Source organism: Lampris incognitus, chromosome 11 (assembly GCF_029633865.1).
Source record: "Lampris incognitus isolate fLamInc1 chromosome 11, fLamInc1.hap2, whole genome shotgun sequence".
NCBI classification, from domain to species: Eukaryota; Metazoa; Chordata; class Actinopteri; order Lampriformes; family Lampridae; genus Lampris; species Lampris incognitus.
Window position 1 is genome coordinate 36,502,400 of NC_079221.1, and position 15,616 is coordinate 36,518,015.

Here is a 15,616-nt window from a genome sequence, read left to right on the forward strand (position 1 = left end):
AGATGCCTCTGCATTATTTAGGGAATCAGCGGCTGCTGACATTGTAAACAAGAGTGTATTGGGTTGTGTGAGGTGATGCTGGGCAAGACAGTTTCTGGTGTCCCCCGAGCGGCCTTGCATCGAGGCAGAGGAGGGCTCTTTGTCTTGATCAGACAAAACACCTCCACACCTCTCCTTTCTACACCATCATGGCGTTCAAACTCCAAACGCCCCCTGAATGAAATAACTTTTCATGGTGTCCTCTGTTTACATAAACTGGCAGTCTTCTAATCAACCATTTTTGGTCTTCTGCTATCTCACACACACACACCCGCACGCACACCCCGCACGCATGGACACACACACGCATGGACACACACACGCATGCACGCACACACACACACACACACAGGGAGAATTGCTTGGTTCATCTTTAGGCCAGTTTTAGTTGTGTATTATGGTCAGTGTTGGTATGTGTGTGTGTGTGTGTGTGTGTGTGTGTGTGTGTGCGCGCGCGCGCGTGTGTTGGAGTGTTAGGCAAAGCCTCCCAGCAGTAAAGATCAGCCTGTAGGCCTGAGAGTGGCCCCGGCGAGGCATGCCTTGATAAATATAGCTGCCGCTGAGACAGTCTAAATACAAGGCTCTCCTCTGCTGTAATAGATGGGTGTCGCTAGCCTACGGTGCAATCACGCTACAGTCCACAGAAATATTTCTGCACAGTGGCAAACAAACAAAGCATAAAGACAAAAGCATGGGCCAGGCAACACTAATCATGAGGACTGGCTAGGCGTCTGTGGCCAGCGTGGTGGAGGTGGTGCTGTGTGTGCGCTCGCTGCATGCGTGTGTATTTTTGTGTGTTCGTGTTTGTACAAAGAAAATGTCACAACTATTATTGACCCTGGTGGACTAAAGGCCTCTCACAAGAGGATAAAACTAACACTGTGTGTGTGTGTGTGTGTGTGTGTGCGTGCGTGCATACGTGTGCGTGTTTGTCTTTATGCATGAATGTTATGCGCATATATGCAGTGTACACACGGGTTTTTGCATGTGTATGTGGGTATGTATGTGTGTGCCTGCAAGTATGCGGTCCCTTTTGTACTCGCGTCCGTTCGTGTGAGTACACTTGCTTAAATTTGTACCGATGCATGCATGTGTGTACGTGCAGAATGGATAGGGGGGATATTTATGACCGGGGATTATCCAGAGGACACTCAATGGAGTCCAAAGGTTGGTTGGCTGTCTGATCCTGTGTCTCCGGGCGGGCGCATCATTAACCCAACTTTTAACTGCTGGCTTATGAGTACAACTTAACAACATGGGCCGTCCTCATATACAGTAGGAGCACACGGCTCACAGATCACACAGCGCTGCTATCCGGCGCTCTCGCTCCCTCCCAGTATCCACATTGTTAAACTTGTATTTATCAGCTGGTGTACCGGCGGCGATCTGATAAAATTGTCCTGACTCACCTTTTTCAAATATCAAATGAAAAGGCGCCTCGGGTGCATTCATAGAAATATGCAAACGCCAGTTTATCTCACTCTCGGTTTCACACACACACACACACACACACACACACACACACACACGCAAATAAAAGTCATCAGCTGCCACAGCCTGTGGTGATTTTCAGGGCAGCTGTTGTAGAAAGTGGGCTGGTGTGAAACAGTTACACACACAATTACAATTAATAGCGAAGACACATGTGCCTCCGCTAGTCATCCAGCTCACACTGTGCCATCGCTTGGACGTGAAGCGCGACTGATTAGGCATCTGTGTTGCCGCGCGCACGCGTGTCTGGCGGGGGGGTGGGGTGGTGAGAGGCAGCCTAGCGAGAGGGACACACCTGTTAGGGACACACATAAGCATGGACATGGACACAAACAGTCACAAACACACAGAGCCTTTCACGGGCAAGGTGATCACACAACATCCGGTTTCTGCAGAACACGGTTCCCGGCCTGCAGCAAGGCGGGCATTGTGTGGGTTGTCGAGATAAGCCAGATAATACGGTCAGTGTCGCCTTTGTTTACTTTTGTGTTTTAACAAATGTCAGACAGACACATGGCGGGACCAATTCAAATGGATGAATTTTTGGTGCGTGGGCCACACAGCACAACATCAGCTCACATCCACTTTCACCCGCTGAACCCAAACTGACCACTGTTAACATACACCTTAAAGTCTCTCTCTCCGTCTCTGTGTCTCTGTGCGTGTCTCTCTCTTCCTCTGTGTCTCTCTTTCCCTCTGTCTCCATCTCTCTCTCTCTCCCCCCCTGTCTCTCTCTCTCTTTTGTCCTTATCTCCTCCATTCTCCTCTCTTTCCTTCTGCTGTGCTCACTTTTCTGCTTTCCCTTGTTCCCCTATCGGCAAAGCGGAGCAGATGCCAATTCAGGGCCCCCCCCAACCCCCCAACCTCTTATCGCCACACAAACACACACACACACACACACACAGAGCAACATATTGGTTCATAATTAATGAAATTAGCGGCTTTAGATGCCATGAAGAGCCCTGTGTCTTGGGATGAGTAGGGAGAGACAGATAGGATGGAGGGGGAAGGAAAGGGGAGGAGGGGGGAAGGACAGCAAGAAGACGGCTGGGAAGGAGGGAGAGATTGATGGGGAAGACAGAAGTGATTAAAAAGAGTGGCAGTAATGAGCGGTGAGAGTTGAGGAAAGTGAACATGATGATAGGGTTGATTCACAGGCTGCCCGGAAGAAAAATGGCTGCAAGAATAAATGAAAAGTTTGTGAAAATCCCGGAGAGCCGCAGCGTTTCATATTTCAACACGACTACACCTAAAGCAGTGGTCAGCATGCATTTCAATTAACTTCTTTCTGATAGAGTCTCAAATTTATGGTCGCGTTAGCGGCCCGTTTGTTTTGCATATTGACAAGTATTGACGAAGGACTGGTGGTGCAAAAGCAATTGCACAGAGTCTAACAGCTATTAGTGACAGCAGGGTTGCCAGATATTTGATTAACCCCCGTCAGTGAGGACATTAATGTTTGCCCCCAGAGGAGCCTTTGTGATGACAGGAAGCAGCTGATGGGCGTCCATCATGGTAAAGAGCTTCAATTCAGCAGACACGATGGCATCGACCGTCTTATCGAGTCAGCAGCGGGTCTTAAAAGATGTTCCCGGGACAAAGACGCTCCCGGGTAACTGAGGCTTCAGCGCCGTAATAATCTGTACATGCCATTAATCTGTATCTTCAGCTCGCTAGGCATTCTTACTGAAGATCAAAACTGCAGTGTGCCGGTCCTCTGGGTCTCTTTAGTCAGCCTGCGTGCTTCCTGTTCCACCCAACCCTTGTGTTAACACACACACACATAAAGAAACACACACATACACACACACACACATGCAAACATGCACCAATGCACGCATAGAGACACACACACACACACACACACACGCATGCATGCACACGCACGCACGCACGCACGCACACACACAGACTGCAGTTTAGACTAGGTGAGTAAATGTTTTTTCTTTCTTAAAGTATTTGTCAAGCATGATGCGGTCCTTTGGACTGGTGGCTTCCGTAATGGATCTGATTAATGGCAGCTTATTAACAAAAGCTCCGTTGTTCAGGCCCTGAAGGCGCCATGTAACGCTAGAGCTCACCGCTGATATAATGGCTTATTTTAGGAGGTCCGTGATTAAGCACCATTAAGCAGCAACCGAAGTCAGGCTTCGGACAACTTCAATGGTACCAAATGTAAACTCAGCTGAGTCCCCAGAGCCGCTCCATCCCTCCTCTGTCTGACTCTCTCTCTCTCTGCTTCTTTTATTGAGATGGAGGCTAGTGAGAAGGTTGTATTTACATTTGGTTTGGAGAAAATGACTCCGAGGAGGCCAAACTTTATCTGAATTTTGTCTAAGCAGTAAGAATGAATCACTTCACTACCCATTGGCCAAATGGGAAATCCATGTCGGAGCAAATATATGAAATCTCTCGCAGTCGCTCCATAAAATTACGAAACCGAATTAATCAAGTGCACATGGATGTGTGTGCGTTTTTGCACTGTGTGCATCCACATGTGCTTGTCTGTGCAAAGGAAGAGCAGGGGCAAGTTAGGAGTGGCGCAATGCCAAACTGCATCCCCAGACAAAAATTGTAATAACTTAGGGCCCTGCCATCAGCATGCTAATGGCTAACATGGTTCCATCCTATCTGGTCTCTGCCTGCGTGCTAATCTGGTTAGCCTCACATCAGACTTCACACTCAGCCAGTAACAGAATAACCCCCCAACAGATCAACAGAGTCCTTTTGTTGATTAGAGATGGGGCTTTGTTCTCCCTCCACTACTTTATATCTTTCCTTTCTGCAAGCTTCCTTTTCTCCCACCTTCAATATATACACCTCTGTGCTCTTTTCTCTCATTATCGCTCATCAAACCAACTCTGTGTGCTTCCAACGAACGCCTTTTCCCACTTTTGCTGAAACGGTCTATCTCTTCCTGGACAGGAAGACATGACGCTTCACCCTTTCTTGCTGTTTTTAAGCTGCCTGTCCCTCCTCCCTTCCTCCCCTCACTCCCACCCTGCATCTCCCCCAGAACCTGAAGCTCCCCAGCTCCTCTGGGGAGGGTGGTAATAATTATTATGTAAATAAATATGCCTGCTGTAATCACATTCGTGCCACTGATCCAATTAGAGAGCTGATAGCGGGCGGCTGATTGCATAGGCTGGCGGCTGATAGGCAGAGCCTGCGTGTCTGTCTGACTGACTGGCTGCGGTAGCCGGGGATGGAGCATTAGCAGCTAGCAGGCTAGCGTAATGAAAGCCATTTGGTGCTGCACTGCATGCAGTCATGTGCTCTAAATAATGCTCTTTGACCAGGACCCCCCGTGTCTGCCAGCCACACAGTCTGTTTGCCTATCTGTCTGTGTGCGTTTCAATCAGTCAGCTTGTCTGGCTGCCAGTGTGCTCGCTGGGGTCAGCCTCTGAACGACAATGAACTAGAGAGAGAGTGTGTGTGTGCATGTGTGTGTCAGTCTGTCTGTGCTGCTATCATGATCCATGGCTCTGGATCACTTACACCATGCATCAGCTTATCACCAATTAGGGCCCTGTTGTGATTCCCATCAGCTTAATGATGCTCCGCCGAGACCATCATCATTAGGACTCCATGATCCCCCTCACGCTCCTCTTCCCAAGCTATAGTCACACATGCGCACGCGCACGTGCACACACACACACACACACAGCACATTTTTTCCAGGAGTTAATCAATTCTGTATTTCATATAGAGGGAATATTATGCTTTGAATTATTTTTTCCCTCTTTCCTTGTAGACAGATATGAGTAATGGTTAAAGTATTCAGAACAGCCAAAAGTGTGTATGTGTGTGCGTGTGTGGGGGGGTTTGGGTAGTGGAGGTTGTATCTTTTTAACGACGCAAACTAATTCTTTAAAATATACTTTGCAATTGCTAGCTCTAGATTCACAATAAAGGCTAGTGCACATCACGGCATGTTTTTCTTTTTCCCTTTCCTTTTTTTTGGGGGGGGGGGAGGAGGAAGAGGAGGGAGAAGGCAGTGCTTTTTTTTCTTCTTTTCTCAGGTCACACTGGAATCTGCACATGACGAGCGGGCGTGTTTTCTGCATGGGATAATTCTTTACCTTAATGCACGCCACAAGTCTGGGAGTGTTGGGAGTGTCTGTGTGAAATATGTCCATTTTGTGGCAGTGCCGTCACACCGCCAACCGTAGCCCATACTTTCCGACGGGCCCGGGCCCAGCGGGGCGGTTAGAGGAGGGCATTAGTTCTAACCTCACTGTGGGCCCTGGAGGGGCCCGCCGCGCTCCCACCGCCATGTGTCGGCGGAGCAGACTACCGTTAACGTCGGCGAGTAATGTATTGGTCCCAGCGCTAACTCCCTCCCTTTTACATCTCAATCAGGTCACTCTAGTTTATTTATACATTGTCAGGGGGGCATGGGAGGGGAGGGGAGGAGGGCCTTTCCCTATTTAGTTAGCAAAAAGCTTTTATAATGAATTTGAAAGGCGGCACCGATCCAAGGCTTTGAAATTCCCAGTGCGCTGCTACTAAGTGAGAGGCGGGGAGGAGGGAAAGGGAGAGCTAGTGAGAGCGAGAAAAGGAAAAGGACGGATGAAATGAAAATGCAGCGATACGCGCACACACACGCGCGCACATATATATATATATTATATATATATTATATAATATATATATATATATATAACAATTCGAGATGGATTAAAAAATCTGGACAACTATATCATCCTTTCTTTTCGCCTTTTCCTCTTTTGCTTTCCCCTGACTGCTTTCCACGTCTCTCTCTCTCTCTCTCCCCCCCCTACCCTTCTCTATACCTCGCTCTTGCCCAGTTGGTTGCACGCTATTAAACAAACACTCCTAATATTTTGAGCTGGCTGGCAGTTTGAATTTCATCTCGCCGACGCATCTTGTTTCTCTCAAGCCCGGACTGTTTTGACATGCGCCCGATTAAATTATAAACAAGCAGGCCTCATGATGGTGATGCTGGAGCCACTAATTTCCCTAATTGTTTGCAGTTGTCTGAGAGGCTCGGAGGCCCGCGTCGGATCCCCACGACTGAGCCTGAGACTCAGTCAGCAGTTGTGGGCGGAGGGGGAGCGAGCAGCGCGGGCGAGGCAGACGGGGAGAGCGGGGAAAGAAAGAGCCGGGGAGGTGGGAGAGGCGGGCAGGTACAACGTCGACGAAGGGATAGAAAACGGCAGAAGTGTGGGGCGAGGGGCTGAATACGGGGGGCGTAGGGGAGGCTGCAAACGTCCAAAGTGACCGAAAAGATCCAGCAGAGGTCGAGGTACGGCCAGAAATGCGGAATGAACGAATGAGGTTAAACGTTAAGAACAGAGAAGTGCGAGGGCGTCGATATAAACAAGCCGGAGTTATGAGCTTGGCGGTGTGTATGTTGTGGCAAACTCAACGGACGTCTGCATTTCTTTTCTCTTTTTTCCCCTTGTCTGTCTTTCTTTCTTTCGTTTTCCGTGCTTACCTCTCTCTCGCCTCCGGCTAGTTAGCCCACGTCACATACGGTTGAGTCGCCGATCACAACGCGTCGCTCCGGCGATGACGTCACCGGGCCGCTCCGCTGCGGAATTAGCCCAGCAGGCCGGCGCTGCTGTGCGGCGCATAAACACCGACTCGCTCGCCTACGTGAGCTGCTAAGAGTAACGCAACTGGACTCCCCCTCGCCCCCAAAGATGAACGACATTTTTCTTTGTGCCGCCGCGCTGATATGTCTTTTTCTCAAGCTTTCCAATCCCATTCTCTCCCGGCACAACAAGTTATTTGCCTCGACACCCCGCTGGAAAACACACAAGAAACAAACCGTTTATCTTTGTGAGCGAGCGTGTATGTGTGTGGGAGTTGTTTGTGTGTGTGTGTGTGTGTGTGTGTGTGTGTGTGTGTGTGTGTGTGTGTGTGTGTGTGTGTGTGTGTGTGTGTGTGGCATTCCAGATGGGAATGGATGAAAGGGCTTCCTACGTGGAGCTGTGAATGTTATCCGCCCTGGGATCAAGAGACAGGCATCGCTACCTGGCAGACGGGGGAGCAGTCATATCGCCGCCGTCATCACCCAATCACTGGTATATCGTCTGTGTGTGTGTGTGTGTGTGTGTGTGTGTGTGTGGGGGGGGGGGATGCCCTGAACCTACCCACCTAAAGCTAATTTGGCATGACAGCGGGGATGGAGGGCATTGTTGTTGAGCAGGTGAGCTAATACACCCTCCACGTGCAGAGGTGAGACAGGACACGTACACATGAAGACTCACACTAACCTCCGCTGTCGATGTACAGAGAAAAAGTTGACGTTATTGTACGGGTGTCGGGTCATGGATCAAGGCTTGTCTAAACACCAGATGTCCCCCGTGTCAATCATTAATCAACATGCAAACCCTTCTTTTTTCTGTTTCTCCTCTCGTTTTTAAAAAAAAATTCAGTTCTTTTAGGTTTGTCTCTTTTCTGAATACACCCCGGGTCACTGGGTCTCTTCTCTTTGATTCCTATCTCAGTTCAACATGAATGTATTTGCGTGTGTGTGTGTGTGTGTGTGTGTGTGTGTGTGTGTGTGTGTGTGTGTGTGTGAGAGAGAGAGAGAGAGAGAGAGAGAGAGAGAGAGAGAGAGAGAGAGAGAGAGAGAGAGAGAGAGAGAGAGAGAGAGAGAGAGAGAGGGAATGTGTGTATGGGTGTATATTTGTGCATGTTTATTTTTGTTTGAGATAGACTGTGGTCATATTTGTGTGTATGTGTGAGCAAGAGAGCGAATGTGTGCATTCGTGCATACGTGTGTGTGTGTGTTTGTGTGTGTGTGAGAGAGAGAAAGTGTGTGTGTGTGTGTGTGTGCGTGTGTGTCCGTGCATACGTGTGTGTGTTTGAGAGAGAGAAAGTGTGTGTGTGTGCTTTTGTATGTGTGTGTGTGCATGTGTGTGTGCATGTGTGTGTGTGTGTGTGTGTGTGTGAGTGTGTTGACTACTGCTCCGTCAGCAGCCCATTATGTGACAGCTTGTGCTGATGAATATTGAATATAGTGTGTGCCCATGTTAATGTCTGCATGTGTGTGTCTGTGTCTGTGTGTGTTGTGTCAGTTAAATAGGAGATGAGCAGAATAATTACGTGGGTTTGAGGCCAACGCACGCAATATGGAAGTTACTTAATCAGCACACGCATAGACACACTGAGAGAGACACACAGAAACGGACACACACATAGTATACACACACCAGACACACACAGATGCACCCAAAGTGTGTACACTAACTCTCATTACTTATTTTCACAGAGTGGTAAATATTTGAATGATTCTTGTTTGCTTTTTCAGAATGAATAGCTTAAAATGCAAGCAAGGTAGGACATTGAGAGTGTGCCAATCTACAGTCTGATCACTTGGATGTATGAAGAAAAACAGACGGGGAGAATAAGTGACAGGCACCCATTCAGCCGGGACACGGTGCTCAATAGGCTGCCGAAGCTGTTAATGTCTGATGAGAATACACTGCCAACTTTCGGAAATGCTGCAGGGGCCGGCTACCGCCTGAAATAATAATACCTAATGGGGACGGGAATGGAGAGGCAACATGCAAACATAGAGCCGAAGTGCAGGAAAATTACAACACAGTCTTTGGTAGGACTTCCATGACCCCTCCGGAGGAGAACCCAGCAAGGGCTCAGAGAGAGTTAGCAAGAAGATCACGGTTATTAAAGGTAAAGTTAACCAATATATAAGTTAACCTGCGTAAACTCTGTCAAAGATTTCACAGATGCAGAATTCAGCACAACACCAAACGTCATAATTTCACAAGCAATACTTCACTACATGCTTGACCCTACTGGGTCAGTGGGCCGCGGCCTGCTGGATGAGAGCCTTTGCGTTACAGGGGCATTAACTGGGCCAGCTTCTTTATCATCAGCAGTGACCTCCGCCGACCCACTACACTCTTGTCGCTCTCGTCTGTGTCTCTTTCCAGAAGTTTTGCCACCCTCTCTGTCAGCTGGCATCAGTGCCGGTACAGGGTGGAGACGGTCACCATGGGACAGCCCCGGGCCGCTCCCATCCACACACACCTGCCCCCCCACCCCCACCCCCATGTTCCCACTCACCCCACTCTCACGGCCCCGCGGGGGGAATGGTGTGTGTGTGATGGGGGGGGGGGGTTCTCTCGGGAAGAGGAAGAGAAAAGGAGATGGTTATGATGCCGATGGCCTCCGTCTTTCTTTCTATATTTTCTGCTCACTTTTCTCCCAGTGCCAGTTTTTGGCCGGGTCATTTCGCTGCTGCTGGTTGAAACCCAGCGGCCGACTCTCTGATGGACTCTAAGGACGACGATCCGTTAACACACAGTTAACAATGCTGCTGCAACAGCGAATACATGTAGGGTTTTATTGTGTGTGTCCTTTGGGGGAGGGGGGGTGCAACATCTTGAAACATCATCAGTCTCTTGTAAACAGGACTCTGTAAATGATGACTGGCTAACATCTGCAGGCTATTAGAGATCAAATAAGAGCAGAACATGTGAAGTGGCTGCAGTGAGAGGGCTGGTCAGGTGACTTCCTGGTCGAGGTAGCGTCCTGAACGGGCCGGCTTTGGCATGCAGAGTGTGTCCTTGACTTTTTGTTCAAAGTGTTCAAGTAGATTCTTTGATGGATGAAATCATTACATTTGCCCTCATGTATCTTTCATGACCCAGTCTAGATTAGTTATTCCAGGGTTTAGAGAAATGCTGAGTGCGATTTATTTTTAATCACAGCAGCTGTTTGCCTTCTCGTATTGAAGATCTGGCCTGACAAAGACCCTGATTCAATCGGACAAACCTGGCCCTACGCAACCCACGCCACTTTTAATCCCACTAAAATTCAACTTTTCTTTTCCGGTTGAAGTAACAGTATTTTGGGTTTCAGCGGGCTCGAAGGTGGTTCATATCAAATAAAGCCACACACCCAGTCAAATAAACACAATCGTGGTTTCAAGGAGTGCTCCTCTGAAAGCAGCATCTGAAAGTATCGTGATCGACTGGAAACTTCAGAAATCATATCCACCGGATGTCCCGGTGGCGTGGCGGTCTATGCCGTTGCCTACCAACACGGGGACCGCCGGTTCGAATCCCCGTGTTACCCCCCGGCTTGGTCGGGCCTCCCTACAGACACAATTGGCTGTGTCTGCGGGTAGGAAGCCGGATGTGGGTATGTGTCCTGGTCGCTGCACTAGCGCCTCCTCTGGTCGGGAGGGGCACCTGGTCGGAGGGGTGGTGGTGATAGCGTGATCCTCTCACGCGCTACGTCCCCCTGGCGAAACTCCCCACTGTCAGGTGAAACGAAGCGGCTGGCGACTCCACATGTATCAGGGGAGGCATGTAGTAGTCTGCAGCCCTCCCCGGATCGGCAGATGGGGTGGAGCAGCGACCGGGCCGGCTCAGAAGAGTGGGGTAATTGGCCTGATTCAATTAGGGAGGAAAAAAAAGGGGGGGTAATGGCAACAGACCAATGACGTTGTTGTGATGTTGTGCCTTTGTGACACGGGGAGGAGTGGGAAAATACCAAAACTAAGCTAACATAAAGTAACCCTAACCTTACTTACCTTACCCTAACCCAACCGATAGCTAACGTACGCTAACTCACAACCTAATCTCACAACCGTATTTTTCCCCCATGTCGCAGACACACGACATCACAACAACGTGATTGGTCCGTTGCAACGATGATTGCAACATTAATTATGGTGTCGTAGGAACAACACCAACACGGCCATATCAGATACACCATGATGTACGGTTTGGACTTGACAACCGGCTGTTAATCTTCCCGCTCCATTCGGCTAATTGAGTATTTGATGTTGTTTACTGTTTGTATCTGTGTGCCCTTGCTAGCGGCTGCCGCCGGTGCCTTCTGTTTCTGCAGTGCATTAGCGTTGACATACAACATTGCTTTGCCATGAGCCCACCAGCTGCCCCGCTATTTCTCCTGGCCAAGGCCCCCTGGGAGACCGTTCCCTGAAAACTTGTGTCTGTGCCCTCGACCGTCCTTCCATCCTTTCATCTGCGCCCAGCATGCATCCGTCCATTGTTTCTGCAGTCTTGATCCGAATAAGCTGGATTTGGTGGAATCCACTTGTGCACCAGGTCACCGACGTCACTCTCATATATATATATATATATATATATATATATATATATATATATGCAAAAAATTCAGAGTCAGGCACTTTTTATTGTGCATTTTTATTGTACTTTTTTTCTTGGTGTGGTTCTCACACAACTTGAGTGAGGGGGAAATCAGTCGATTGAAAAAAGCGACAAGTTCCTGTCTCTGCGGTTTGTCATGATGTGCACATGTATTTGTGAAACTCATGCATACTAGTCAGAGGGGGAGCTGGTACGCAGGCACCTTTCCCCTGCAGGGTATCTGCATGTGTATTCGGGCATCTCTTCTCCTAGCAGTGGGAGGCCACAGGTGTGCGAGCCTGCTATACAGAAAGCCTCTACTCTGATCCTGCATTGTGGGTAATGATAGTTAGCGCTGACAGCTGCGTCTTTCTACCCCCTCCTTTCCTTTCTCCCTCCCTCTTCACCTCTAATGGCCTCTAATCATCCCTCTATCAGGCCTAATACCCTGCAGTGGTGCCCTCACAGCTGCCTGAGGGGCCCTGGGCATCAAGACACCTGTCAATCTCTCTCTCTCTCTCTCTCTCTCTCTCTCTCTCTCTGTCTGTCTCTCTGTCTGTCTCGCTTTCTCTTTCGCTCTCTCTCTGTCTCTCGGACTTGTTTGTTTCCTTTGCATTCTCATATGATTGCATTCACGGACATGCATATGCTCAAACATATACATGCGTACATACACACACACACATGCACATACATGTACATATGTGCACACATACACACACACACAATCAGTAATCACTGCCTCAGATCAATAAATCTCCTACTTATTCATTTTCCACTATGTCATATTCCCTTTTGAAGGCAGGCATAAATGGAAGAGGGTCAAACAAGATCTTTATTACTGTTGTCAAATGAACTGCAAACGTCTCTATGCTCAAATAGAATTTGTCCTTAAAGAGAGCCCAAATTAATGTCTCCATTTTCCCTTGGAGATTTCCCAGAAACCATCAGATAGGCTGCTGCATAGCTCTCTTGTACTCCGAGCACAGCTAGCATCTCTGGGAACCACAGAGCGCTGGGTGGTCTCACCGCGTGTGCATTACTGTACGCTGTCTGTCTGTCTGTCTGTCTGTCTGTCTGTCCGTCCACATGTCTAAATGACTGTCTTTCTGTCTGTTTGTCCATCTCTCTGACTGACTTTTGTCTTGTTTGTTTCTGTGTCTTGTTTTTCTGTCTGTTGGACCCAAACAAGCAGACCTGACTCCTATCCAGCTTCAGACAGACCCACTGCCTAATGCTGGCAGATGCAGGTTTTTCACTTCAGTGACACCCTGCATGCCCTCAAGGCTCCTCATGCCACTGTGTGTGTGTGTGTGTGTGTGTGTGTGTGTGTGTGTGTGTGTGTGTGTGTGTGTGTGTGTGGTGTGAGGGAGAGAGAGAGAGAGGAGAGAGAGAGAGAGAGAGAGAGAGAGAGAGAGAGAGAGAGAGAGAGAGAGAGAGAGAGAGAGAGAGAGAGAGAGAGAGAGAGAGAGAGAGAGAGACAGCGCTCACTGCTCTCCTCTGCTCTGTTCCATCACAAAGCCTTTCTGCTAATGACTACCAGCTCTATAGGACCTAAGGCAGGAGGGGTTAAAGCCCACCAATTGAGCGAATAATGAGTTGAATTAGGAGATTTGGGCCGAGGTGGGAGGAGAAGGGGACTGTGGGTGAATGAAAACCAGAGGTGCTCACCACATAAAACCACACATATAGGGGGGGGGGGATGCGGTGGGTGGTGGTGGTGTGTTTGTTGAGGGGGCACTTTGCTGGTAGGGGGCCTTTGTGGCCAGGGGTGTAACACGGGGCGCTGTGAGGAAAATCATTATCATATCCCGCTACACTCTTATAGCACACTCAACACATGAAACGTATAAGTTCTTCGATTGATCATGACATCGAATACGATCACTATTACCCATAAAGTATTTTAATTGCGGTATTCTACACAAGGCCTTGGGGGGAGGCAGCGAGAGGCGAACTTGCAAAGAGTCACGCCGAATACTGTTAGCGGATAAAACGTTATCAGAGCCAACAAATAATATCTTTTCAACAGAATACCCAGACCAGTTTGTTTTCAGAGGAATCCGCAGGTGAGGATAACATCTCCATCCAAATGGAGTTGTTGGCCACTTAAAAGGCGTGTTTTGCATAATGTCCTCCTTTAGCGGCCCGGCAGTTGACGGGTTGGGCCGATTAAACAGTCTGCAGGAAGCACGTATCACTTGCGAGGGGGCCAGGCGACGGCTTGACCAAGTTTGGGATTCTCTGGAGCGTCACTTATGGTTTACTTCTTAGCTGTTCTAAAGAAGTGTTCTTTCACTGAATAAACAAGGAAACTTGCATTGTCATCCGCAATTTCCAGTAAATACCACCTAAAAAAGAAAAAAACGGTCTCGTGGGTGATATTTTTTTTCCATTCCTCATTCCCTTTGATTGCCCTTGTGTACGAATGAAACAGTATTTGGTTCCTGCGGCCACGCCGTTGAGCAGCACCCCCACCCCCCCTTCCCCTCCTCCAGTTTACACACAATACACAACATTGTTCAGGAGGCCTGCTGCTCTGCAGTGATGTGGAAGGCTTGAGGATCACAAAACGAGTCAGTCCAAGGTTACGGCCGGCGGGGAGACAAACGACTGACAGAGAGGCTCCTCATACCCAAAGGGAAGAAGTTGACTTGAATGTCTGATTTCATTAAACGCGCCGGATTTCAACGATAACAACGAGAGTCGAAACTGAAAATATGCGTGTCACCGGCGATGAAACACGGGTGATGGGTTCGAGGGATGGCTGCAGCGTCTCTCTGTGTGCCGGGCGTGGGCCACCTCCCCTGCAACACATAGCAAAAGGAGGATCTGGACATGAACCAAAGGGGGGGAGAGTAACCAAAAAGAAGGTGTGTTTCACACCATCATTCCTCTGATAAGATAGTCACATCCTGTCTAGCTGTCTGGTATATCTTTGTTTGTTTGTTTGTTTGTTTGTTTGTATTGCTTCTTTCTTTCTTTCTTTCTGTCTCTTTTCTGTCTTTTCTCTTTGTTTCTGGTTGCGTTTTTCTTTTGTTCTTTTATTGTTGAGGTTTACAACGATTTACATCAACGGGCAGGTGGACAGACACACAGACAGACATACTGACAGGCAGACAGACAGACAAACAGACAAACAGAAACACAGACAGACACACAGTCAGTCAGACAGACAAACAGACAGACACACCGGCACACAGACACACAGACAGATGCACAAATAGACACATAGTCAGACAGAGAGACTGCCAGACAGACAGACAGACACACACACACACACACACAGTCAGTCAGACAGACAGACAGACACACAGACACACACACACACACACACACAGTCAGTCAGTCAGTCAGACAGACAGACAGACAGACAGACAGACAGAGGTGTATGAAGAGGCGGCCATGTTTCTCAGCAGGTGTAATTATTCCTCTGCCGCAGCATCCCAGTTTGAGTTGATTGTCTCCAGTCAGTCAGTCAGAAAAGACGGGGAGAGGAAATTGAGGCATGGGAGAGGGCGCTGACCCCCAGGCTCATCACCGACACTTAGCTTCTATTTTTTACTCAGGGAGTCCATCTTAAAAGTCTCCGCATGAGGAAAATGAGAAGAGGAGCCTTCGCACACGTGCTGTGAAGCTAAACACACACACACACACACACACACACACACACACACACACACACACACACACACACACACACACACACACACACACACACACACACACACACACACACACACACTTGTTCTTTCCCTAAACGGTAACCCAACCCCTGGTGGCAGGTTAAACACTAGGATTGTTCTGCCTGCCACTTCTCATCAGACTTGAGGCTCATTAGAGTACTTGTGTGAATGTGTGTGTGTGTGTGAGTTTATATGAGCGTGTGCGTTTATGCCAGTGTCTGTGTGTGTGTTTTACATGTGTGTCCCCGTGTAGCTGATTGTCCTGTGACAACAGCCCTG